The 25,713-nt window shown below is 37.0% G+C and overlaps 1 pseudogene; it reads left to right on the top strand.

The window, feature by feature from the left end:
- Positions 1 to 827: 827 nt before the first annotated feature.
- Positions 828 to 17,874, top strand: LOC101922442 (E3 ubiquitin-protein ligase Topors-like; annotated as a pseudogene).
- Positions 17,875 to 25,713: the final 7,839 nt, after the last annotated feature.

Below are 25,713 nucleotides of genomic sequence, written 5' to 3'. Positions count from 1 at the left end.
GATCTTCACATGGAGGGCTGTTTCAGCACAGACTGAACACAGAATGGAACACACCCTTTTAGATTCACTCATTTCTGAGCACAAACACGTGACTTTTCTGTCCACTTGTGTGTGTGCTTGTGTGTATGTCTTGCGTGTGTACAGCACACTTTTTGCACATCTTTCAGCATGTGATTACAAACTGATCCTGGGCTTGCTGCAAAAGATGGCTTAACGACTTTTGTGTAACTTGGTCACTCATTTCCACTGACTCATAATGTCCAAGAACAATCTTGATACCTAAAATAAATTTAAAATAGATAGATTTGAAATAGATAGATTTGTGATTAAGCACAGTTGACAGTATGACCACATACAAAGGCACTGTATATCTGAGTACAGGTATAGGAATGACATCTGGCTCTTTCTGCTATAGTTACAAAACCATTGACTTATTCAGGGTTGAAAGCATCTGTGGATGTCACCTAGGCCAACAATCTCTATATTTGGTCTGCCAATAGCAGCCAGCATTGTTGGACCAGCAAAGCAGAGGCAGAAGGTATATGAACAGTACAGGCCCAGCAGAACTTTGAGACTGGTACTTTAGTCCAAATACTTGGGTTTTTTTCTTGAAGGATGGAACTAACTGTTCTTATATTTTTAATATGTAAAGGTTGGTCTCTTTTGGAAATGTGCCTCAGGGGATGTTAATCAGAATCTTACTGAACCACTTCAAAATAGCCATTTAAGAATGGGGAAGAAAGAACAAGCCCTGCCTGTAGTTTTCACATATACCCGCATGATTCAAGTTCCACTTAAAACTTGCAATATTTAAGAGCCTGATTTCAATGCGAAACAAAGACCTGGAATTGCTTGAACAGTTCAAAAAATACTCTTTGCATGTACAAATCAGGTAAATCACAGCATGTTATGTACTAGTAGCAATTTACCTTGGAGTCAGCAGAACTTGGTTTGTCGTGGGGTCACAGGGTAAGGAGCTTGATGCAGGAGCACCCCCTATCACCTCATCTATCTGGTTCTGCCAGTACTTCCAAAGTTCCTAGATCAGACTGTTGTCTGACCTCTGAACCTTAAGCTTTACTATGTCCTTCTGTTGCTTTTCTTGTTCATGTTCAACACATTTTATTCTGTGAAGATACATTCTTCTTCCGTGATACTGTTTGAGCGGTGTAGAAACACCACTGAGTAGAAGCTACAGCATGCTGACTGCCAGCAGAACTACCCAGAAGAACCACTTTCAGTTAGTTTTTCATGTGCCTTATCCTTTTGCAGAGAGCTGTGCAGAGAGTCTGCAGCAAGGGAACAGCTGCTGAACCTTGAGAGAGGAAAAACGCACAGTGGAGGAAACAGCATCAGTAAGAAAAGAAACATAGAAAAGAAAACTAAAAAAGAGGTTCTTCAGTAGTCAGAAAGAAAAATCACAACTCTCAAACTGGGCTTCTAAGGATGGAAAGAATGTCAGTATTTTGAGGGGGAAGAAGTATCAGTTGCTGTGTTTCTATCATGTTTGTGTTGTAAGGGAACAGTACACTAGTGAATACATGATCCTACAGACTCCTATGTTCCACTGGTGTAAGTGGTGCTGTATGTGAGGCCCCTCACTTACAAATGGAGGAGAAAAGACAGTTCTGCCCTTAGTGAAGGCTAATGAGATTCCTTTCTGTGCTGGGATAAATTTTACCCATGACACCTACACTTCTCAAGTGGTCTGCAGAGAAACCACACAAAGTACTCAGTATTGTGTTGTGTCTTTTTTTTTATATATATTCTTTCAGCACTGGTTAATGCTGGCTTTTTTGACCTTAAAGAAAATGGTCATGGATTTATTTGTCTAGAGTTTAATATTTCCTTTTCTCTGTGGAAGAGTAATGATCTTTCTGTATCTTTCTTTTGAAGAACATGACTTCAGCAGCTAAGGAGCTTGCAGTGGATAGCAACATTTTACCCTAAGCTAACACAAGTAAGTTGAAAAGGATGTCAAGAGACTGGAGGAGGCAGAAGAGGGCCTGCAGATGATCAGGGGGCTGAAGCACCTCCCTTATCATGAGAGACTGGAAGAGTTGAGGCATTTTAGCCTAGAGAAGACTTTGAGAGGACCTTATAGTAGCCTTCGAGAACTTTAAAGGGGTCTAAAGGAAAGATGGGGAGGAACTCTTTATCAGGGAGTGTAGTGATAGGATGAGGGCCAACAGTTTTAAACATAAAAAGGTAGACTTAGATTGGATATTATGAAGAAATTCTTTACTGTGAGAGTGGTGAGACACTGGAACAGGTTGCCTGGAGAAGCTGTGCATGCCCCATCCCTGGGAGTGTTCAAGGCCAGGTTGGATGAAGTTTTGAGTGACCTGATCTAGTGGAAGGTATCATTAAACACGGCAGAGGGTTTAGAACTAGATGATCTTTAAGGTTCCTTCCAACCAAAACCATTCTATGACTGCTGTGGGTTAAGTCTGGCTGGCAACTAAGTACCACACAACTCCTTACTTACATCCCACCCTCCCACACACCCCCAGCAGGATGGGGGAGAGAACTATAAAGGTAAAAGTGAGAAGATTTGTGGGTTGTGATAAAGACAGTTTAATAAATAAAGCAAGAGCTCCATGTGAAAGCAGTAAAATAAGGAATTAATTCACTACTTCCCATCAGCAGGCATGTGTTCAGATGTCTCCAGGAAAGCAGAGGTCCATCAAGTGCAACAGTTACTTGGGAATACAAATGCTGTAACTTGAAACATCCCTTACTTCATTCTTCTCACAGCTTTTACTACTGAGCATGAAATCATATGGTATGGGATATGGCTTGATTTTTTGAGGTCAGCTGTACCAGCTGTGCTCTCTCCCAGCTTCTTGTGCACTCCCAGCCTACTTGCTGGCAGGGCAGTCTAAGATGCAGGAAAAGCCTTGGGGTGTGTAAGCACTGTTCAGCAGTAACTAAACCATGCTGGTGTTAATCACAGTTTTCACCACAAAACCAAAACAGCATCACAGGAGATACTATGAAGAAATGCAACTCTATCCCAGCCAAAACCAGTATATCTGGTGACTTTAAATGAATATCTCCTGATTCTAAAGCCCCATACACTTGGACAGATTTGACAGTGTTGGCTATCTGGATCACTGCTTGCATGGATTCTGTTTCTGTTTCTTCCAGGAGTGGTCAAAAATAAAAGCAAACTGCTTGCTCTGCAAGCAGTTTTCCTGTTCTATTTTCCACAGAATTCATAATGAAGATTACTTCAAGGAGTACATACTCAGGCCTTCACAAAATGGCTGTTTTGCCAGCCCTGATGCTTGGAGATTTCCCTACCATAACCCCATAATATGGGAACACTATACCTCAGCTGAATGTGTCAGTCTTGCTGTCTGCCTTTTTAAATTAGAAGCGTATGATCAGCATGCCAAATATGACTCTTACGCTCCATTGTATGATGAAGAAAGTGGTTCAGATTCATCAATTATTAAAATCTCTGTATAAGTCAGATTCTCAAGAACTACATCCTCATGAACATAGTTCATCTGTGACTGATACTGATCAGTCCCCCTTGGGTGATGAAACTCCAGGGCTATCACGTTCCGTTTCAGGACGGAGAGGTTCATGCAACAGTCAGTTCTTTAGAGGTTTCAGGAATTTTTGCTTAGGACTTTGCTGTGAAGAGAACTGAACAGTAAAGTCAGTTACAGGATAATGCTGACTTAAATAGCAGTGACTGTTCTTTGGACAATTGTGGTGTTGTTGGATTTGTTAAGCCATTAGCTGAGAAGACACCAGAAGAAGCTGAGCTGTCTTTGGACACTGAAGTGTCAGTCAGGGAAGAGGAAAGGGAACACATGAAGAAACAGCAGCCAACTCAGTTTCACAGTTGTAGTGACAGTGAATCAAGCAGAAGTTTTTTGCTATATTCCTCTACATATTCAGAGAATGTAGGTAGGTGTAAAAGCTGCTCATCTTCTGCAATCAAGAAGAAACATGATAAGAACAAATGTAAAGTGAAAGATCTGTCTCCACAGGACTTGATCTGGAGCCTCTCTTCAAGAAGGGACAGTGTGCTCTCCTTGTAATCACAGACCGTACAGAAAAGGCAAGTCCATGAGTCCACAATCCTCCTCACAGCACAGTCAAGGCAGACATGCCGATGGACTAGAAAGGAGCATTGTGGCAAGGGTCAACTTAAAAGGAGGTGATTAAGAAACAGAAATAGTAGCACACACAGGAGTAAAGAAAGAAGAGGATGCTGATCACTCATTACACCAGCACCTCTCAAGAAAACCAGAGAGGATTCCTTAAGTCATGAAAGCACTGCATCCACTAAAGTAAGTAAACCATGAGCATGTAGCGAAGGCCTTGGCAAAAGAAGGTCAAGAAGCATAGACAGTCATCATTATTATATGAGAGAAAATTGCCAAGGTAGATACCAGGAGGGTTATGCTTTTTATAGTCAAAACATGTGTGGAGATGTCTATGAATCCTCATTCAGGAGGAGGACTGTGTCTAACACCCAGTATTCAAGACAAGCTACTAATCCAGAAGACAGTGCAGAGTCTTATACTGAAATGATAGGTCTGCATAGCTGGAGGGGAACTCTGTGAGATACACTACTGCTATTATGAATGCTGCAGGTCAAGGAGTCAGTCAAGCAATAGATCAAGGACACCCTCTGGAAGTATGGATGGAATTAAAAGTGAAAAGCCTGTTGGAAAAAGCAAATATAGAACTCCCAACTTGGACGACGGTGGTCAAGAACAGCACAATTCTAGAGAAAGGAAATGACCACAAGAAAAGTTTATCAAAATTCAGTGACTGCTACAAAAATGAAGATAGTCTTCCCCAAAATCAAGCAAGTAATGAGACAGAGTAAGAAGTGTGGGGGGGTGGGGGGGTGGGGTGGGGGGGGGAGGCAGGGAGGGGAAGAGAGATTAAGAGTCCAAGTGTGGAGACTGTCTTTGAAAGAAAAATTATAGAATCAAGCTTTGTAGAAGGAAAAAGGAAAAGCATAAGAATAAATAAAAGAAAGATCACACAAGTAACCTAGCACATTCTTTTGCAGTTGTGAATAAAATTGATAGTGATAGTGACAAGGAGCTAGAAAGTATTGAATTTGACAGCTACATAACTTGGACAGGCACAACTCAGGTAAATGAGAAGAAAAATGAGTCTCCATCTTCTTTTCTGCAAATGATAGAATATGAAGATATTTAGACAGTTAGCAAGGTAGGTGGATTAACTGGCAAAATGTATAGTTTTGTTACCTCAAGAAGGGTCTTAGATGGTGGCATTAGAAATGCTGAAGTTGAGCTTTGAGAAACAGCAACTGATCAGTCTTCCTGTAATGGGTACCAGTACTGACACATCACACATAGAATCTGTAACTAGCCATTTTCAAGGCCCACAAGCAGCATCCTCCAGTCAATTGTCCTCTCCCAGGACTTCCTTTCTAGAGCACACAGGGAAATCAGCATTGATACTAAAAGCTCCAAAGAGATTTGTTAACAGATTCTCTAGGTTGGATTACCCAGGGAGGAAAAAAAAAAAGAAAAAAAGAAAAAGAAAAAGAAAAAGAAAAAGAAAAAGAAAAAGAAAAAGAAAAAGAAAAAGAAAAAGAAAAAGAAAAAGAAAAAGAAAAAGAAAAAGAAAAAGAAAAAGAAAAAGAAAAAGAAAAAGAAAAAGAAAAAAGAAAAGAAAAGAAAAGGAAAAGAAAAGAAAAGAAAAGAAAAGAAAAGAAAAGAAAAGAAAAGAAAAGAAAAGAAAAGAAAAGAAAAGAAAAGAAAAGAAAAGAAAAGAAAAGAAAAGAAAAGAAAAGAAAAGAAAAGAAAAGAAAAGAAAAGAAAAGAAAAGAAAAGAAAAGAAAAGAAAAGAAAACAAAAGAAAAGAAAACAAAAGAAAAGAAAACAAAAGAAAAGAAAAGAAAAGAAAAGAAAAGAAAAGAAAAGAAAAGAAAAGAAAAGAAAAGAAAAGAAAAGAAAAGAAAACAAAAGAAAACAAAAGAAAACAAAAGAAAAGAAAACAAAAGAAAAGAAAACAAAAGAAAAGAAAACAAAAGAAAAGAAAAGAAAAGAAAAGAAAAGAAAAAGGAATCTAGCGTGTTTTAGACTGAACAATTCTTAAAAGTGAAGAAGATAGAGTATTGCTAGCACATAACACATAACAGCATGTAGCACTTCTAAAGTTTCTCACAAGAGGGTTTGAAAGTTGTAATTTCATAAAGCAATCCTATGTTCTCACAGCTTGTAAAATATCTCCACAGAATATTTCAAAGCTGCCTTTCTAAAAATAACAAGCAAACCCACAGAAATGCGTCGTTTGCTTTCTTTGAGACATGGTTTTCTTCTCCCTTCACTTGTACTTCAGACAACCTCACTGAGATAGCTCAAACTGACTCATCCTCCCTGAATGTAGGGAAGAGGGTGGGCTGTAGAACTGACCCTTGTTTTTGAGCCCATTTGCACCTTCACGAGTGTGATCCCTGCCAGCACGTCCCTTTGGTTTACCTGGAGACAGATTTTAATGTTAATTTGGTTTTGGTTTTAATAGGGCACTCACTATGGCAAGGATTTGGAGCTCTCATGCCATTAGCACATTTTGCACTCCATTACTATTCAGGCTGAGAATACAAACTCTTCAGTACAAGGAGGAAGGATCACACACGTTCAAGTTCCACAAGGAAGGGAGCACAGACAGGGAACAGCAAACTGACCATCTCCCTGCAGTTGTCACCTAGTGGGATAACTAGTCTGATACAAACCATTTTCACTTTCATTCGTCTAAGACTTTTACTTCTGATGGAAGCAAGGCAAAATTTGCTAGATGCAAGGTAAAATGCTCAAGGCATCCACACTCACGCACACTTGGATACAGTCCATCACACCTACAACCAGCCTGGTGTGTCAGTCCCCACACGACCAGGACAGACACCCTTATAGTTGTTGAAGCAGGCAGTGTCAGCAAAAGGGCTGCTGCTGGCAGTGCCAGGCTTCTGCCCTTGAAGAGCTCTTGGGCCACCAAACAGAGTTGCTGCTGGAAGTTCCTTGGCCACCTGGCCGGCTTTCCCTTCTGCTGCAGAAAGGCTGTAGTTGTATGGCCCACCTCTCTCAGACTGGGGCTATGCTTCTTGCCTGGGATGTGCAAATCCCTCTTTTGGGGCTGGAGAAGGTGGAGTGGTGGCAGGCCTTTGACCAGGTCTCACTCATCCCTCCTCCATCACTCTGTGAATCTACAAAGACCACCTCAGTCCATGTGGCAGCTCATACTGCAGTGGTCTAGGAGGACAGCACCTGTTTGATGACACTGGCCAGGTATCCAGTGGTGGAAGTTTGAACCTTGGCACCAGAATGGGTTTACTCCCCTCTGGTGCTTTCAAGTTTCTGAACAGTTGTGGTAATCCTGGATATTCAGCTGCTGAAGGATGAAAGAAAGTGGCCACTGCTGAGATTCCTGGATAGTGGCCAAGTTCAGGAATCCTTTTGTGGACACTCAAATCAGTCGTGGTCATGGAAGGCAAATGCCTAATGCTGTAGGAGAAACTCTGATGCTCTCCTTATCAATGAAAAATAACACTTAGCAGGGATAGTTCAAACCTCACAAAATGGACTCCTGGATTACAGTATCATGAAAAGAAGATTATGAGAGCATGTCCCAGGGCAAATTATTTCAATGGAAGCATTTCATTCCATTAGCAGTACTAAGGCACACCCAGTGTACAAATCTAATCTGTAGGACCAGGCACTTCCTGGCTCCTTAATCTAGGGACACATCTCGCTTACGGAATACTGTGAAGAACCACAAATACTTGTTTCCTCTCTTCTCCCATAGCCATGTTTCTCCTGATTAGAGAGACCCAGACATGCAAAAAAGGAGCATGCAATATATACCAACAGGTTCTGCTGGGTTAACAACTGCATAGGCACTCCTCCTCCAGATACACTGATTTTGTCTTAACGTAATGGGGATGAGGTTGTCAAATATTAATAAATGACTGCATATTTTGGAAAATCTAGTATGTGGACTTAACAGTTTCATCAACAATTGCACAGCTTTCTCTGAACATTTAAAGCAATGTCCCTAAGAGATAAAAATTTGTGGACAAATGTAAAGAGTTAATTCCAGGAAATACACATAGAGTTTAAAGATTATGATGTTTGGGTTTTGTTTCTGAGATCAATTCAACTGGGATAGTAATAAACTTAATATCCACTAATTTGAGTCCAAAACAATTGCATATTTGTGTGTTTTCAGATAAGATTGTGATGTTTTTGTTTGGAGGATGTGTTCAGCTTTAATCCAGATGGATGATGAACAATGAAATTGCCTAAATAGCATGTGAACATCTCCATGCGTGAGCATAGCTCTTGGTCCTCAATGTTTGGGAACTGAGCTTTAAAATTCACTGACTTCAGTAATGGATGTTGATTTCTCTTTTTGAATAGTGAAATTGTGGTCTAAAAAATTTTTCCAGTAAACAAGACCTCTTTAATCCTCTCCTGGAGTGGTCACGGACTCCCAAGGCAGTAGATGCTCATACATTTATGAGTTCAGAGAACTAAATAAGGCATTTCATTCAATCTTAATCCCATGAAGAAGAGTCCTTTCTCCAGATTATAAGAACAGGATTTTTTTTTTTTTTCACTAACCTTTCAGTGTTGAAAAACAATGGTATTACAAATGTACAAACCTAGACAGAGCCAGGAAAGTGTTTCTTACTATACTGCTTACTGGAAATGTACTGCAATAGAAACAGGAAATCACAAGAAATGCTTGTGTGTGTGTTTGGTATTTTTTTCTTTTTTCTTTATACCACTCTTCCAAAAATCTGTGTTCTTCTTGGTACCTAGATGCTGTTAGAGAAGCTGTATCATGTCAAACCAAAAGCACATATATTGAAATACTCTGATTTCAACAGTGGGTAACAGCAGAGACAAAGGTTAGAATATAAAAGCAAGCATGGAGTATTCCCTAGTATATTCCCTAGTATACTTTCTTAGCTTCTAATCTGCAATATTTAAATACATGTCAAGCTTCTATGGGCAGTATTGCAGCACAGGTGACAAGACACATCCCATACATGCATAAATATTTTAGTGTTTTTTCTGAAATCACACTGTAGTATACTAAACATTAATAAACATTACTATAATTATATTCCCTCCTATTCCTCTTAAATTGCAGAAATAGATATGAAAAATAAGATAAAATAAAACTTTGAGTTGTATGTCAAATGTGAGTTCACAGCCAAATATATAAACTGTTCAAAATAGAAATATGATCTGACCTTTGAATTAAAGCATCTATGATTATTCTTTCATTGTTGAACTAGAAAATATTTTCATCATCCAATAATCTGTCCATCAAGCTGTTGAACAGGTTGTTTTTTTCCTGTTCACAATAAAGTACAACATAGCCAGGTTTGTTTTCCTGTCTGTTTGCATATTAATAATAGTATTCATTCCTACAGAGACTGAAAAAATGTGATGCTAAGTGAAAACCTAACATTAGACAGAAGGATAGACCTGTGTAGGAATCGTATGCAGCCAATGAGTTTGGTGTTAAAGAACATAACTTAGTTTACCCTTGAGAACTGCAAATAAATTCACCACTGGTTCTTGGCTCACAATCCTAGGAACATGGACAATGCATAATTCATAGCATCACAACCCACAACGTTAATAAATGGCAATTATTTCTGACTTAAGGAAGGTTTCTTGTATTTGATACTCACAGTTTCACCATATTAGCAGTTTATCAAATAATTGTACTAACATTAGACCCAGAAATAAACAACTAGTTTGTGGTGTAAAGATTCTATGGAAAAGAACTATTGATTTTTCCTTCTTCCCTGCCTGTCCCCACTTCCTCTCCCCAGTAACTCAGTGGTAGATTTAGGAATTATCGAGCAGCCAAATGGCATTTTCCATTAAACAACAACTATTTCTAACAAGGCACATTTTGACGCTAATTTTTCTCCTACTGTCCTGTTTAAAATATTGTGAAAGATAGCCATACTGCAAAATGAATTTAATATATCCAATCAAAAAGGTTAAGAAATGCATTTTGAATTATTGTGATATTATAATACGACACTGTCATAAGAATAAAGAGTTTTGTTTTGTGATTTTTCTGTTATCATTGTTCTGAGATTGTCATGAAGATGGATTCTATACAGTTTCCTGCATTTTTTTTTTACAGCCTTTGTTATGAATATGGTCTGATTTTGTGCCAACCTTTGTCACTATAATGTGAATCAGAACACATTATGAAAACTAAAATGTACTAAGCATTAAAATTCTGTGATAGCTCATTCTTGTGACAAAGAGATCAGTGGGAAAGAATGGCACAAAATTAATCAATTATGGTGACAGTCTCACGATTGTAATAAAAATAGAAAGTAGCACTAGATTTTATGCATTTACATAACTGAGGAATGACTTAAAATTAACTCATTCATATCTGGACATTCACCTCTTTTCCTGGAAAACCAGAACTGTTGTACTTTGACTAATAAACATAGAGAGTGGATATACCCTGATATAAAAATACATTTACAAATTCTGCTTATTTTTGATTAATTACCCAACATTTTCATAATCTCTTTCTAACATATATATTTTCATTTTTTCTCTCAGAAAGAGAAAAGTCTCACCATTGTCTCCTAGTACATAGCTGTACAGTTTGGAAATGCAGTGAGAAGGAAAGCAAAAATGTTCCTTTGGAAATCAGGAAAAGACAAGGCAAGCCTCTGAAATGTTCCTTTTCAGATTATTTTATCTTGCGTTTTTGTTGTTGTGCTTCCCCCTCCTGCCCCCTCCCCCCCATTTTTTTATCTCTTGCTTATTCAGATTAAAAAGAATTATTCAAAAAGCAATTATTTTCAGGAATATAAAAAAAAAACATAATGATAATGATATTTAGAAAGCTCTTCTATCCAATTATTAGTTCTTTCTTCTTTTCTTGGTTATGAGGTACAATCATCAAAATCCAGCAAAAGCCTAGGCATATAGATCAAGGGCTGAGGTCTCATGGTAGATTAAGTTGGTTAGATGCTGCATGTAGGCAAACTTTTATTGACAGAGAACAATGATAACACCTTCACAAGTCAATGGGAGATCTATAAAACCTCCTTCATCAGGGAGACAGTGAAGGGCAGCACCTGGAGTGGTCCTTCCTGTGACTGGCTCCTGACAAAACCAAGGCTACTCTGACCATGGCAGACTTTGAAAAAATCCTGAGAAGCATACAAACCCATTCAACAATGTGTGGAAGCAACATCCAGCTAAGAAGAAACTATCCTGTATGCAGACTAAAAGACTGTTGGTGTGAAGGTTTGAAGTCTGGGCAGTGATTTTTTTGGTATTTTTCTCGGTATCTTGCATTTAGCATTTGCCAAAGACAATACATAAGATGGATGAGCTGGCAGATGACCTGATTATGGTCAGCATGCTTTTGGCATTGTTATAACCCCTATCTTTACTCAGATATTTATTAATTTACAGATTATTTTGGACTGGTGATTAAAATGAGACGCTGTTCTTGGCCCTGCCTACATGTTTTAAAAAAATGAAGAAAATATAATGTTCCTAAGTGATCCTGCTGCTTTGTTAGACTTGTGACTATGCAACTGGAAATTGATACAGAACTGTGCTTGTTAACTGGATATCTAAAAAAAAAAATTAAAAAAAATTAAAAAAGTTCTGGAGATTTCTCTCCCACTGTTTGAATTCTTTCCATCATAGTAGAGTCTCATAGACCTGAAGGTGGGATCTGATATGAAACTAAACCTCTTTATGGATAAATGTGGTTGTCAGATTATTAGTGGTCCATTTTTTCTTCATTAGAGCTGTCTTATAGTGCAAATTATACAAGGTAGGGCTTCTAATATAATAAAGCATTCCTAACCATTAGGGGATAGATTCCTTTTCTCTTTCCTGCCAATGTTCACTGCAGATACACAAGTAAAGATACAATGCTGCTCACAAAAATGTTGTCTCTCAAGGAAATGGGCATAAGATTATATTTGGGTACTTCTTTATTAGTTTTGAATTAAGAAGGAAAAAGGATTTGTCCCTAAAATTATTTTTTATTGCTGGTAATCTTCCCTTTGCTATGTGACGTATTAAAAATGTACTAAAAATTATCAATTATAAAGTTTAAAGTTGCCATATAATTATCAAAACTAGTCTGAGCTTTATTTATTTTAAGTATTTTTGCTACACAATTTTCATGTTATTAGTATTTCTAAATCTGTTTTTAATAAATATCATGGTAACAGTTGTTTTAAAATACTTTTTCTATCCGTGAATGAGTGGAATCAAACACAAAAAGGATCAGGAAAGAATAACCTTCCCAGTTTGGAACCTGAAAATATATTGACTTGACTGAGTGATATCCAGCCAAATTAGAAGAGTATCAGCAAAAAAAAATGTATTTCAAATCAGAACTGGAGAACAACACTTTTTCTTAAAAAAAAAAAAAATGTTTTGAAATTTGGGAAGTAGGAAAGGGAACTTCTCAAAATACAGTAAATAAGGTGGTGGTTCTTAGACTATGTTATTACAAATTAATTGCAGACTGTAAGAGAAATTCTTTGTAAAGTACAATACAACTAATCATTTATAGGAATGAGCATTGAGTAATTCTAAATAATAAATCTTAATTGACAAATCTTAATTTTTTTCTGATTCCATTAATTTCTTTTATATGCTATTGAACATTTTTGGTGGTTTGGTAAGATATGATTTGATTCCTACATCTTTGTTTTCTCCTATATCCCAGGAAGAAAAATAAAGAAGTTACAGAAAATTACCTTGTCCTTGACAACAAAAGACTAATGAGACATGGTGGGTGATTATTGTGCTTATCCCAGTAAGAGAGACTGTCTTGATAATTCATACTATTAGGAATCAGTCTTGGAAAAATTTCTTTCTTAGTTTTGTGAGTGAACTTAAATACAAAAGTCACTTACTCACTAACAGGTAAAAATTATACAAGGTCAATTATTTTACTGGTGTTTTTTTTAAATCTTTCAGATTTTCATATCTTCATATACACATCTCATGCTAATGGCTTCAGGAGGTAATTCCCTTCCTTTGGCAAATGAAGTTTCCAAAAAATCATAAAACTGTATCTTTTATAAACTTGATTGAAGCAGATAAATTTTGCTGAAGTAGATAAAGATAGCATTTTGATTTTTTTAATTATGGTATCGGCTGATATCCCAAATTACACTGAATTGTTAGAGGAACAGACCTAATGGCTGGACAAATACTACTGATTTACCTCAAAAGGAGATAGTGATATATTCCATTTACTTTGTAGTTTAAATTACTCTAGTGCTAAGCCCTGTATAAGTCTAGTTGCATAAACATATAACTGGTTCAGTGTTAATCTTATAATAGAAAGCCAATCTAATAATTTTCCCCTAAAATATTTGCATTTATTTGTTTATTTGAAGAAATTAAAATGTGATTTTGTATATATCACTGTAGTTACACTGTTGCCTTGTGTGTGATCCCAGGGTAGTTCATTAGATTCTCAAGGATCCAGAGATAAACACTTGAGCTTAATTTGCCCATGAAAAATAATATGCTACATAATACTATCACCTGACTAAGTCTTCTCAGGCAAAGCATGTGCTTGGTGGCCACAACATTCCATATTAACATCCCAAACAAAATTAAAATGTAGTGTGATTACCTCAGAAGATGATAACGTGCTCATGGCAGTTAGTCCACTCAAGCATAATATAGTGTCCAGATCATAGAAAAAAAAACCCTTGTCAAAACTTGTGTTAAATTCAAGATAGGATGATTTTCACTGTTTTTCACATTTTTCACTCTTCCAACACACATTACAGAAAATGTAAGAGTACCAAAATAATAGAAATATTCTAAACTTTTGAAGCACATCTTGCAATTCATTTATGGAGGCTGAGAGATCTTGCTCTGACACATTATTAGTTTACAGACCTAGATGAATGCCTTGCTATTAAGATTCATAGGATCTTCAAATTTTGGACCATGAGGGATGGTTCACATATTTTGGAATAACATGATTCAGATTCACCAAGCACTTTTTCCTGCACAACAGCCTCTGCACCTGCTATTAATTATTCTAAGGCGTCTTTCTTTCCTTTTTCCTTGCAGCTAAGTAATGTTGGTTGTTTTGTTTGTTTGTTTTTTTCCCCTATTGATGCTGCTGGGAGAAACTTGTGCCAGTCTTAATCTTTGGATTTCACTCTCTGGAACATTAGTAAGGAACTCATCATTACTCCACCAGACATCTTGACTAACATCCTCCCTCAGGGAGAGGTACATGTGTGTACCCCATCCTGCAGCAATGAAACTAGGGCCCGGCAAATGTCCATGACTAACTGGCAACTCAGAAGGCTCCTTAAAGGTTAACTTAGAGAAGTATGTGCGTGCTGTTAGACTGTTTTCTTGAATCCATCCTGGGACTGAAAGTAGAGTAGAAGAGTTTCACTGCAAAAAAACCCCAGTAAGAGACCATTGTTACTGTTCTGGAAATGGCACAATAATTCTTGGGAGTGTGGAGGACTCCCTTGCAGACATTAAAACAATTATTTTATGACTGGTGGTGTCATGAAGACTCTGAGTCAATACTGGTAGTATTCAATTCCGTCACATATATTTCAAAGTAATAGATTGTTCAATTCCCTTACATATATTTGAAAGTAAAAGATTGCTGAGGCTTCTTAAAAAATGTATTTTACAGAAACTAGGACTTCAGAGTAGAGGGAAGAGACAAAGAATGCAGAGCAGATTAACTACTGATCACTGACTAGCCTGTGAATGTTTTAATTTTGCCATATTGTAAAGATAAGTGTAAAACCCCAAAAGTTTAAACAGTCTTATAGGTGGCTGGCAAGTAGTGAGGACTGAAGAACATGTGTGAAGTAAGAAGCTTATTGGATTTCTACAGGGCTAGTTTTCTCCATGTTGAAATAGTTAGGTTGTTGAACCCAGATTACCTTTGTTAAGTGATTACTAAATTATTCAGTATGGGTTTTTTTCTTCTTAATTGTGGAGGCATGAAGAAAGGACAGCAAAGAGTCTGAAAGTAAGTACCACTTTTCTGAAAAGAACAGAAATAGTCTGAGATCATTAATCAAACAAACTTGCACTTTTTCTTATCCCGATACCTCTCTTTGCCATACTGAGGTTGCTTTGTTTTGTTTTTTTATTTTTTTTTGTTTTGAACAAGACTCTTTGAGTGTGATAACAGCAAGAGATGTGGTCCAGTTCATGGCCCTATGCTTTACTGATTTCTTGTACAGTCTAAAAACAACCAATGGCATGAAATTCAACCAGGAAAGGGTGGGGAGGCTTCCCACATCAGAATTCTACTTGTTCAAGTGACATGACTTCAGAAAAGAAATTTCTTTAATTGCCAATGTGCTGAGTAGGCAAAAGAGAGGAAAGATCACATCTTGGGAACCCTTCTGTTTTACTTCTTTTGTCATAGCACTCCTGCCACCTATTATCATCCCTGGTTTCCCAGATACACCTGTTCCCGAAACACATGATAGTACAAAAAAGTCTTTTGCAGTCTGCTTATATGCTTGTGTGTAACAATGGGGAAGGGGAGAATACACTTGCAAACACTGGTTTCCTTCAGATTTTGCTGACTTTGGAGAGAGGAATGTCAACAGGGTGCCTAGGAGTGCACAAAAAGAGAACCAAGCTTTAAAGTTGAATTTCCAAGACTAAACCCCAAAGTTTGCCAAAGCCAGGCAAAAGAATATAACACTGTTGACCACAGTTCAGTTCTCTTGTGAACCCTCTCAAGAAAAGAGTCTTCTTTTTTCTCCTTTTTTCCCCATACTTTTTTTTTTCAAAATAAAACTTGTTTCATCCTTCCTTTTTTTTTTTTTTTTTATAGAGGTATATAGTTTATCAGTGGGAAAAATGAGCTTCTAAATAAGCTGTTATAAAAACACAGGCAGAAAATAAAGTCACAAAAGAAACAGAGTAGAGAAATGAAGAAAGACCTAATGCGGTGTTGGAGACTAACTGGAAAAACAAACTAACACCAAGGAAAGCTCAGAAGGGTTTGAACAACAGCAGGAGACAAAACTCATTAAGGGAATAGGGGGATCCCCTGAGCCTGCCTGGGGAAGGTCTAAAAGACTCAAGGAATGTCTCAAACACTCGCAAGATCAAACAACAGTTTACTTTGTATGACCTTGAAGAGGAACTAAAGTCTGATAAGAAGGAATGGCTTGCTGAAAGGTGAATAATGTCCCAAGAAATAGCAGTCAGTAGATTTCTGCAGTAACTAGGGGAAAGGTAGATGTGGCAGGGGGAGGTCATGACTACTGACTCAATTCAAGACCAAAAAGACTTGCCCCCATGCCTATAAGAAGCATGTTTGATAAATAACATGGCAAGCAAGGCTGATTTAAATAAGAGGTGGTCCACACTGAAGGATAAGAAAAGAGGAAGGCAGTTCCATTTTGGGGGGAATAAGAATAAAAGAAGGGACTTACGCACAAGCATTCCTACAAGAAACAGCCCCCATAAGCAGGCCTGACACTGCACCCAGAACTGGTGATAGCTTTCTCTCTTCTTCCCTTTCCCCTCCTCTTTTTCTCTTGTTCTTTGACCCTTTTCTAGTAAGTAATGCAAGGCATAAATTTTTATATGCATGGCAAGTGATAAGCCTTTCTGCTGCCCAATTATTTACTAATGAGCCTAACTATGGAATAAAAGTCTTTGTTTATATATGGACTTCAGGTATGGTGCATATCCTTTTCCAGCCAAGAGAATTAGCAAATCTGAGTCACTCCTCTTTCCTTCTTGGCAGGACATGACACATGTTATAAAGATTATAGGAGAAGGCAGCAAGAGATATGGGTGAAATGAGAAGAAATATCTGAATGAACTTGAAACAAAAAAATATGGAGACATATCTACGTTTCTATATAAATCTAGAAGGTGACACATTGCTGTTTAAGTAGGTCAAGTTGCACAAGGAGCTGGGACACATGCCTTTAACCCTAACAGTTTACAAAGAGGGGCAAAGGAGAGGGTATAACTGATGAAGAACTGTGAAAGCAAAGGAACCTATAGCAGTAAGACTGACAGTCTTAGGCTTTAAACAAGAGAGCCTGTTGTGGTGTTAAGCCTTGGTAAACAGCCAAAGGTCCACCGAGCTTCTCACTTACTCCCCCTTCTCTGCAGGACAGGAGAAGAAAGTAAGATGAAAAAAGCTCATGAGGTTAAAGGCAGGGATATCACTTACCAGTTACTGTTATGGACAAAACAGACTTATCTTGCAAAAAATAATCTATTGCCCATTAAAATAGATCCAGGTGGTGAGAAACAAAGACAAACTTTAAACCAATGCCTTTCTTCCTCCCAGTTTTCTTTACTGACCCCTCTGGTTGCCCCAGGCAGTGTGTCAGGGGTGGGGGTAAGTATTCAGGACACAACAGTTTCTTTCTGCTGCAGCTTCCTTCTCACTCTTTCCCCCCACGCCAGTGTGTGCTTATCTTCACAGGATGGACAATCTCTGCTTTGGCACCTGGACCACCCCCTCCCTCCCTTTTTCTGCCCTTGGTGTTCACTGCCATGTTTCCCACTATTTTTCTATCCTCTGACTGTTGAGCATTTTTTCCTTTTCTTAAACACGTTTTCCCCCAGGGACCACTGTCTTTTTGAAGGGGCTCAGCTGTGTCCTTTGGTGGACCCATTGGAAGTGCCTGGAACCAGCTGTGTCCAGCACAGTGCATCTGCCAACCTCTTTTCACACAGGCCAACCCTGCAGCACCCACTGCCAGCACCTGGGCGCCCGCACAGGGTGTACAGCTGTTCACTACTGAGCGACGTGAAGGTTGCAAGCAACCTTTCACAAAAAGAAGCAGCTTAAGGGCTGCATGAAGCAATCCACTCCAGCCGTGGGCTGATAAAGTTCAGAACCTTAGGCTATTTATGGTCTGGGGACTGTCCTGGTTTGGGCTGGGATGGAGTTAACTTTCTTCTTAGTAGCTAGTACAGTGCTGGGGTTTGGCTCTGATGTGAGAACAATGTTGATAACACACTGATGGTTTTGGTTGTTGCTGGGTGATGTTTATATGTTTATATGTTTATATATACATATATGATGTTTATATCCAGCAAGAGGGCTGGAGGGGCACAAGGGACTGGGAGGGGACACAGCCAGGACAGCTGATCTGAACCAGCCAAAGAGGTATTCCATACCATGGGATGGCATGCTGAATATATAAAACTTGGGATGTTAGCTGGGGCCTGGGGATCGCTGCTGGGGGACTGGCTGGGCATTGGTCAGCGGGTGGTGAGCAGCTGTACTGTGCATCACTTGGTTTCCCTTCTCCCTTCCCTTTGGATTTTATTCTTTTCCCCCACCTTTCTATTATAATGGTTATTATTATTATTGTTATTGTTGTTTTTACCTTTTAAAATTCTGTTTATATTATTAAATTGTTCTTATCTCAACCCCTGAGTTTTACATTTCTTTCTGATTCTCCTCCCCACCCCTCTGGGTGAGGGGGACTGAGTAAGCGGCTGCGTGGTGCTGGGTTGCCGGCCAGGGTTAAACCACAACAGGACCCATACCTCCAGGGCCTGATTCTTTAGGGACACTAGCCAAGCAGTCTGCCACCTGCTTTCACTTGTAATTTGTAGAGTTCAAGAGGGAAGAAACTGCCCCTGTGAAGTGACAAAACCCCAGTGTAAACATAACAGCAACATGGTCTACTTTTAAACATGTAATTCAGACACCTGAAGCACTGAGTTGCTTATGTCCCACTACATTGCTGGTGAATAACACCCCCCTTCCTTTTATCACTGAATTTATTTCTCATCAGTTCTAATCCTAAGTGACCAAAAGGGTGGGCTTTTGGGGTTTTGCTTATTTGGTTGGGGCTTTCAATCTCATTTTAGCTTTTATTTTTATTTTTTTTTAGCCATTACTTTTTTCCTGGATGTTCAAAATACTTCCTGAAATGTTGTGCTTACTACTTTAGCGGATGAAACAAGGAATTATTATTTAATAAGGAAACACCAGTATTCTATAGGTGAAACATATGATTAACCATTTCTAACTTTCTTTTCATCTAATGCTTCTCAGAGAGATGAAAATTTATTACTGAAACCTCTAGGAGTTTAAGACAACATCTATTCAGCCCTGGGAAAATGTACCTCTTGCAATTTTTCCTCTGCTAGGGTACATCATATTTTTGTTTGCTTGCTTGTTTTTTTTAAGGAAACTGAAAAGTTACTATATTTGCAAATACCTATGTTTTCTATTACCATTAGAAAAAAAAAAAAAAAAAAAGACATGAATGAAAAGACATTCTAAAGAAGATATAATATTTTTCACATTCCTGTGTAATAGAAAAGCTATTTAGCAAGCCTTTATAAACACACATAAAAGTGCTTAAATACAGAAATATGTCTTCATGAATGTAGGTTGTTTTTATTTTTTATTTTCTTTTTCTAGCTTTGTGATTTGTATAAATCTGTTGAGTGAGAAAACTGCTAATCCACAGGATTAAAAGCAAAATATTCACTGCAAATCTGGGGCTGGAACTAGGTTTTAGAGCATGACGGTTTGACTTAAAATAGCAACACCAGTGGTTATCAGCAATGTGTTGTAGAAAAGGGAAAACAATGTATTCATGCATTCAGTTCTGAACATTAACTTATCCTTTTCATTTTTTTTTCTTTTTTTTTTGTCTTCACTTATTTTAATTCTCTAGGAGGATGTAAAGGCCTTCTAGTTCCAACTCCAAACCAACAGAATTGTTTGTGTTGAAAATCTCTGGAAGATGTTCCTTTATAGTAGATATTTTTTTTGAAGTAATGTTAGCTTGAAAAGATTTCATATAAATATGTGGTCTCTATCAGCATCGCACATTTGGTACTGATCCAGATTTTTCATTATCCATCTGCACATTCAGAATTGATTGGGAATGCTCAACTGCTTTCTACAAGTGTAGTTTTACTGCAGAAATGAGATCAAATCTATTGAAAACGTTACAGAACAGGCATTGAACTCTCTTCGATTTGCATTTTGGTGATACACTTCACATCTTCTGAAGATTTATTTTGAGACACTTTTGGGATGATGGACATTTGGAGCCAGTGAAGAATGCACTGAACATTCCCACATTTCTTTTGCCTAACCTTTAGTGTTTAACAAAGAAAGGTGCTAAGAGGATATAGAAAAAGGGGAGCAGATGGAGGCTGTTGGTGAATTAACAATTTCAGCATGATTGAAAGTGTTTTATTTTTGGAATTCTTTTCATATGTGTGTTTGTGTACCTATGTGGGTATATGCACATGCATACAATTGCTATCCTAATATTTTAAGGAAATGTTATTTGTCTAAGAAAATAATGAATTCTTTTAAGTCATGTGTATAAACCATTTAACACATTCATAGCTAAGCATCTCATCCTGCTTCTGATTAATATTTTGTAGACTGCATATTTAACATATTTCTACATATTTATTCTATAGCTTGCCAGAATCTTTCTTTGCTTGAAGTCAGGTATTGGAAAAGTAGATTTAACTCCCAGGACATTTTATCTTCCAGTAACCTGCGTTGTTTTAGGTATATATATATATTATATATACATATATATATACATACATATACACACACACATATATATATATATCCCCTAAACAGCGAAACTCATGCTGTGTTACTCTTGTACCTTGGAACTCAGCCTAGGAGATACCGTTCCCTTTTTTTCCACTTCAGCTAAAAATAGTTGCCACACTGCCACCTTATGGCTAATATAGATGTCTCCCACCGAACCTGTGTTTTGATACTTCGGCATTTCTGGTGGTTTCCACCGTGTAAATGAAACATTAAACTTTAACCCCTTCTGAGAAGCAATTGAACCTTCAGTTTAAACTGAAACACCATTACCTGACTGGCTTTGCCTGTCAAATTGTAAGAACACAGTACAACGCGGTGTATGTAAGAGGCTCATCACTGGGGAGGCAAGTTCTAAATGCATTTTCACAATGATGTGAAACTGTACAAGTTCTTTGATCAATATCTGCTTCCCTTACGTGGTTCAATTCTATATACTATACATTATGTGAATGATGAAAAAACTTAAAAGGAACCCAAACCCATTGAATGTGCTATTTTTTTTTTCTTCCCAATGCATCTTTGTGGCAGTGAGAAATTAAACAATGCACATGCTTAGCAACTGCATGTACAAAACAGAAAATTCTTTAGATTAAATTAAATGCAAAGATAAAGATGATCCAATCTACTCTGTAGCAGAATTTCTCAAATTTTTCTCAAATTTCTCAAAATTTCTCAAATGTGTGCAAAATGTCTCACGGTAAAATTATGTGTTACTCTTTTTAACAAAAATGACACACTGTCTGCCAGAGTGAAAACTGGAAGTAAACAACTTGTCATTATCAAATGTACTAAGAATCATATCAGAACAGCTCTAAGTAAAATAACAATAAAGTCACCTTAATTATCCATTTTTTTTGCTCTTTAAATCTTCCAAACAGAGTTCTTGCAAATAGGTTCTAAGGAATAAAAAGGTAGCTTCTGGAAGAGTAAGAACTGAGAAATGGCAGAAGCAGACACTGAATAAAGTGAGTATTAACACAAAATATTTTGTATCAAATAAAATTGTTGATAAAAAAACACCTAAGTGTTGTCTATTTATTTCACTTATTTTGTAGATGGTGTTACCATGTGGAAAACTTTTGTTCATGAAAGCCTATGAAAGTGGAATACAAGAACATATAAGTGGTTTTCATGCACTGAAGTATTACAATTAATTAAATAAAAAACAACAAAACAAACAAACAAAAAACCCCAACCAAATAATCTTTATTTTCAAAGAGTATTAAAACATGCTCGATCACTAAATCAGTGTAACTGAACTGAATGATTTCATCCTACTGTTTATGTGACTGAAAATCTTTGTATCAGGTATCATGTGATTTTTCACAATTACTTATCTGAAATTTACGGTCAGTCAGTATTCTCCAACATTTGCTTAACTTGTATTCTTTTGGAAGGATCCATGCCAGCAAGTGTATTTGTTGAAATAGTGTTGGAAGAAAATTCAAAATTATTTTTTAATGGACTTGAGATAACGCGGCTGGGTTTTGTTTGTTTTTCTTTCTCCTTCAGTATTGATCCAGATGTAGTCAAAAGCATATTAGCATGCAGAAAAATGCCAGTAGCAAAAACAGTCCTTTTCCCTGATGGTTATTAAAACCCAAAACAAATAAAAAGATAAAACAGCTGCTGAGTATAATATGAAAATAAAAGATATAATTCTTTATGAAGAAAGTCAGTTCAAAATCCTACTGGAGGAGAAAAAATAGTGCTAGCAAATCTGTATTAGACAAAACAGTATAAATACAGCTCTATGAGAGAAAATTTCCTTCAGGAAACAGGATGATTCCTGTGCCCCGCGCCTCCCCCACCCCCCACCCCCACCCCCTGTGACCCAATCTGATTGATACAATAATGGAGCCTAGCTGAGAAGACCTACTTTAAACTGTACAGACCTAGAAATTTCACTTACATGAATTATGTCTAGAATGCTTAAATCAGATGGGGTTTGTTGTTGTTGTTGTTCTGTTTTTTTCCCCAAAAAGGAAATTATTAATATATTTCCTAACATAGGATTGTCTAAACTGTGCATAAAGCATAATCCTTTAGTAGAACAGAATAATCTGTTGTGTTTATATTCTGATGATAAGGACTATTACTAATTTGTTTGCATACTATTAGAAACAGTATGTAGCACAACTATTTAATTCTAAAGAAAATGCAATGAAATTAATCAAACTGTCTCTTTTTATGCTGAGTTCCACTGAAGTGATAATTTGAGTTTTTATTTTGATTTTCACATATTTATGAGACACCAGATTACATTTGTGTAACTGGAAGAAAACTCAATTAATGAACTAAACCTCTAAAGAAGTATTGGTGGAAAATGTTCCATGACAAAACTGAATATGCTGTATTAATTCTCAAAGCAAACTCAGCTCCTTTTTGATGGGCTATGCAAACTTACCTCCAAATATTGTAATTACTATTTACAATTGTTCTCCAAGACTCAAAATGTACCTTGGTGTGCATTTATACAGCATAGTTTGTTGTTTTGTATAAAATCTGTTTATTTCAAGACCCCAAATTATTGTGTACTTTGCATGTATTAACTGTTTCTTTTTGGATTTAATGTTCAGTGTGCAGGCATCTGTCATCTCCTATGTATTCCATTCAGTTCTTGGAAGAAGGTGAAAATTATTAATTTACCTGATGATCTCATTAATTTACTCTGATGATGTCATATCATATTAGCTTCTCACCAAAAATTGTTTCTCAAACTGCAGTATGGTTAACTACTACTGTCTTTCACACTTTGCAAATGGAGAACAAATGCACAGAGATTTCAGTCCAAGAATATTATTTATTATTTTAAGAAATGCAACATAAAAGATCGACACTGTGATCCTTTAAGTGTATGTAGAAATACATACATAATTTCCCTTGCAGTAAAACACTTCTAAATCTTTAGTGTATCAATACAGATATCAAGACACAAGAAAATCAAAATGGGACAGGACTTTTCTATTTTCCATGTTTTTCACGTCATTTTTCAAATGACATGCTGGAAGTATCAGGCTAGGGACCCAGAGAACAAATGAAATGTACTACACATCCCCACTAACATGTTAAAACAGAGAATGACTTCACTATTACAGTGTATAAACTGTACACACAGTTTATGAATAATGTAGTTATCTTTCCCCTTGCAAATATAGATCTCAAAAGCAAATGAGCATGTACAATGACGTGACTAATAAGTGCATGCAGTTGACCTGGACAGAACCTGGGAAAATTTTGGTCTAGTTTCCTTGCAGTGCATAGGAACATGTGGCAGAAAACGTCTCCTTCCCATTAAAGTGTTCTGTAACTTAGATTTTTTATTTTAACCTAATAAATATATACTTTTATATATCTACTCTGTAAAGGAATCTCGAAAAGTGTTATCAAATGGTTCAATGCTTCTACTGACAATTTTTAACGGATCACCTTTTTTCAGTACTTAAAGGGATAACTTTCCCAATATCTAAACTCTCAGCTCAGCATGATCTCAGAAGAAAACCAAAGCAAACCAAACCAAAACAAACCTACATACACCAAAAAAAACAAAAGCAAAGTAAACCAAAACCCAACCAACCTCTCCATATTTTGTCGGAAAATAAATACAAACATCACTTTTTCTTTTTTGTAAGAATTCTGCCCTTTTCTGTTTGGTTGTGTTCACCACTGTTGTAAGCTTCACTAACTCCGTTGCCTTCACCAAACCAACTAATCCATCAGTTACTAGAGTCTTTTAGATTCCTTTTATTTTACTAGTTTTTAAAAGGATCTAACAAATTTCTCTATTAATATGTACCACATTAATAACCAGCACAAAAATAAAAATTAATTACTTCATCTCATATCAGTTTTAATGGGTTTGGACTAAAGTGCTCATTTTTCCCTTGAAAAAAAAGGTTCAGCTTACTAGAAAAACACATGAACTGTCTTATACACAGATATTGTCAATAAATTCAAAGACCTCCTCAGTGGGTGGATTCCAGAGAGTCATGAAAAGTACCTCTGCATTTTGGAAAACATCACAACATTTGCATAGATGAATGTATTTGTGTAAGTCTAATCTCAGCAGTAGAAGTAATAATTGTTTAAAGGAAGTGTCACTGAATGCAGCAATTCCTTTCTTGGATCCTCAGGTTTCTGGTGCATCTTGTTACTATGCCACTGTTACTACTGCTATAGCTGTTACTCAGCTAAAAGTGCATATGCTGCAACTGTATACCTTTACTATCTTTCATTTGTAGCCAATGAGATGATTTCTGCTAGTTTTGGGAGCTCTTAGCATGTTAAGGGGTAGGGGTTTACCAGATCAGTTGCACTTCAGAATGAACCAAGAGTCAGTGAAGACTGCAAGAGCACTGATTTCATGTTTCCCCTGAGAAAGGCCAGTGTATGGGGCAGGCAGTTTCTTGAACAAATACCCCAGGTACAACGAATGCAGTAATCTAATTTAGAAAATGGGTAACGGAAAAAAGATTACATTAAAAGGGAAAAATCTAAATAATATCAAAAATAATGGATTTCTTAGTAACAGGACTTCTTAACTGTTTTTTTAATCTCTTTATGTAATTTTAAGTGCCTGCAATAACCCAGTTACCTTATTTTACTACAGCTGTAGTATGAAAGTTCAATAGGGAAATCACTCTTGGGGGGGGTGGGGGGGGTGGTGGTGGTGGTGGTGAAGAGGGAATCCTGTGTATAATAGTTTTGATGCCAAAACTAAGTAATTAAGAGTTACACAATTTGCCTAATAACTAATTATTTCCGCTTTATAGCAACATATCTAAACTTTATGTGGAAGAGAGAAAACAGGATATGTTGTCACACCATAGTAATTAGAAACATGAAAAGCAAAAGGAAGTTTCATTTGTCTGCAACTGGGAACAAGGGCCCTTCAGCTGAATGTTATTAATTTCTATATAATATATTTGAAGATTTAATATGGAAGCTGTAAATAAGCAAATTACCAGATGTCAGAAAAATTTTCTCTACTAATTTAAATGAACGTCCTTTAGGCAAGCCAATATTTTGCTAGCCTGCAGGCTAGTTCTACAACAGAAAAATACATAAATAAACAGT

The sequence above is a fragment of the Falco peregrinus genome, chromosome Z, assembly GCF_023634155.1.
Source record: "Falco peregrinus isolate bFalPer1 chromosome Z, bFalPer1.pri, whole genome shotgun sequence".
NCBI classification, from domain to species: Eukaryota; Metazoa; Chordata; class Aves; order Falconiformes; family Falconidae; genus Falco; species Falco peregrinus.
Note: the sequence above shows the minus strand (reverse complement) of the source record. Positions and strands in the feature narration are given on the sequence as shown.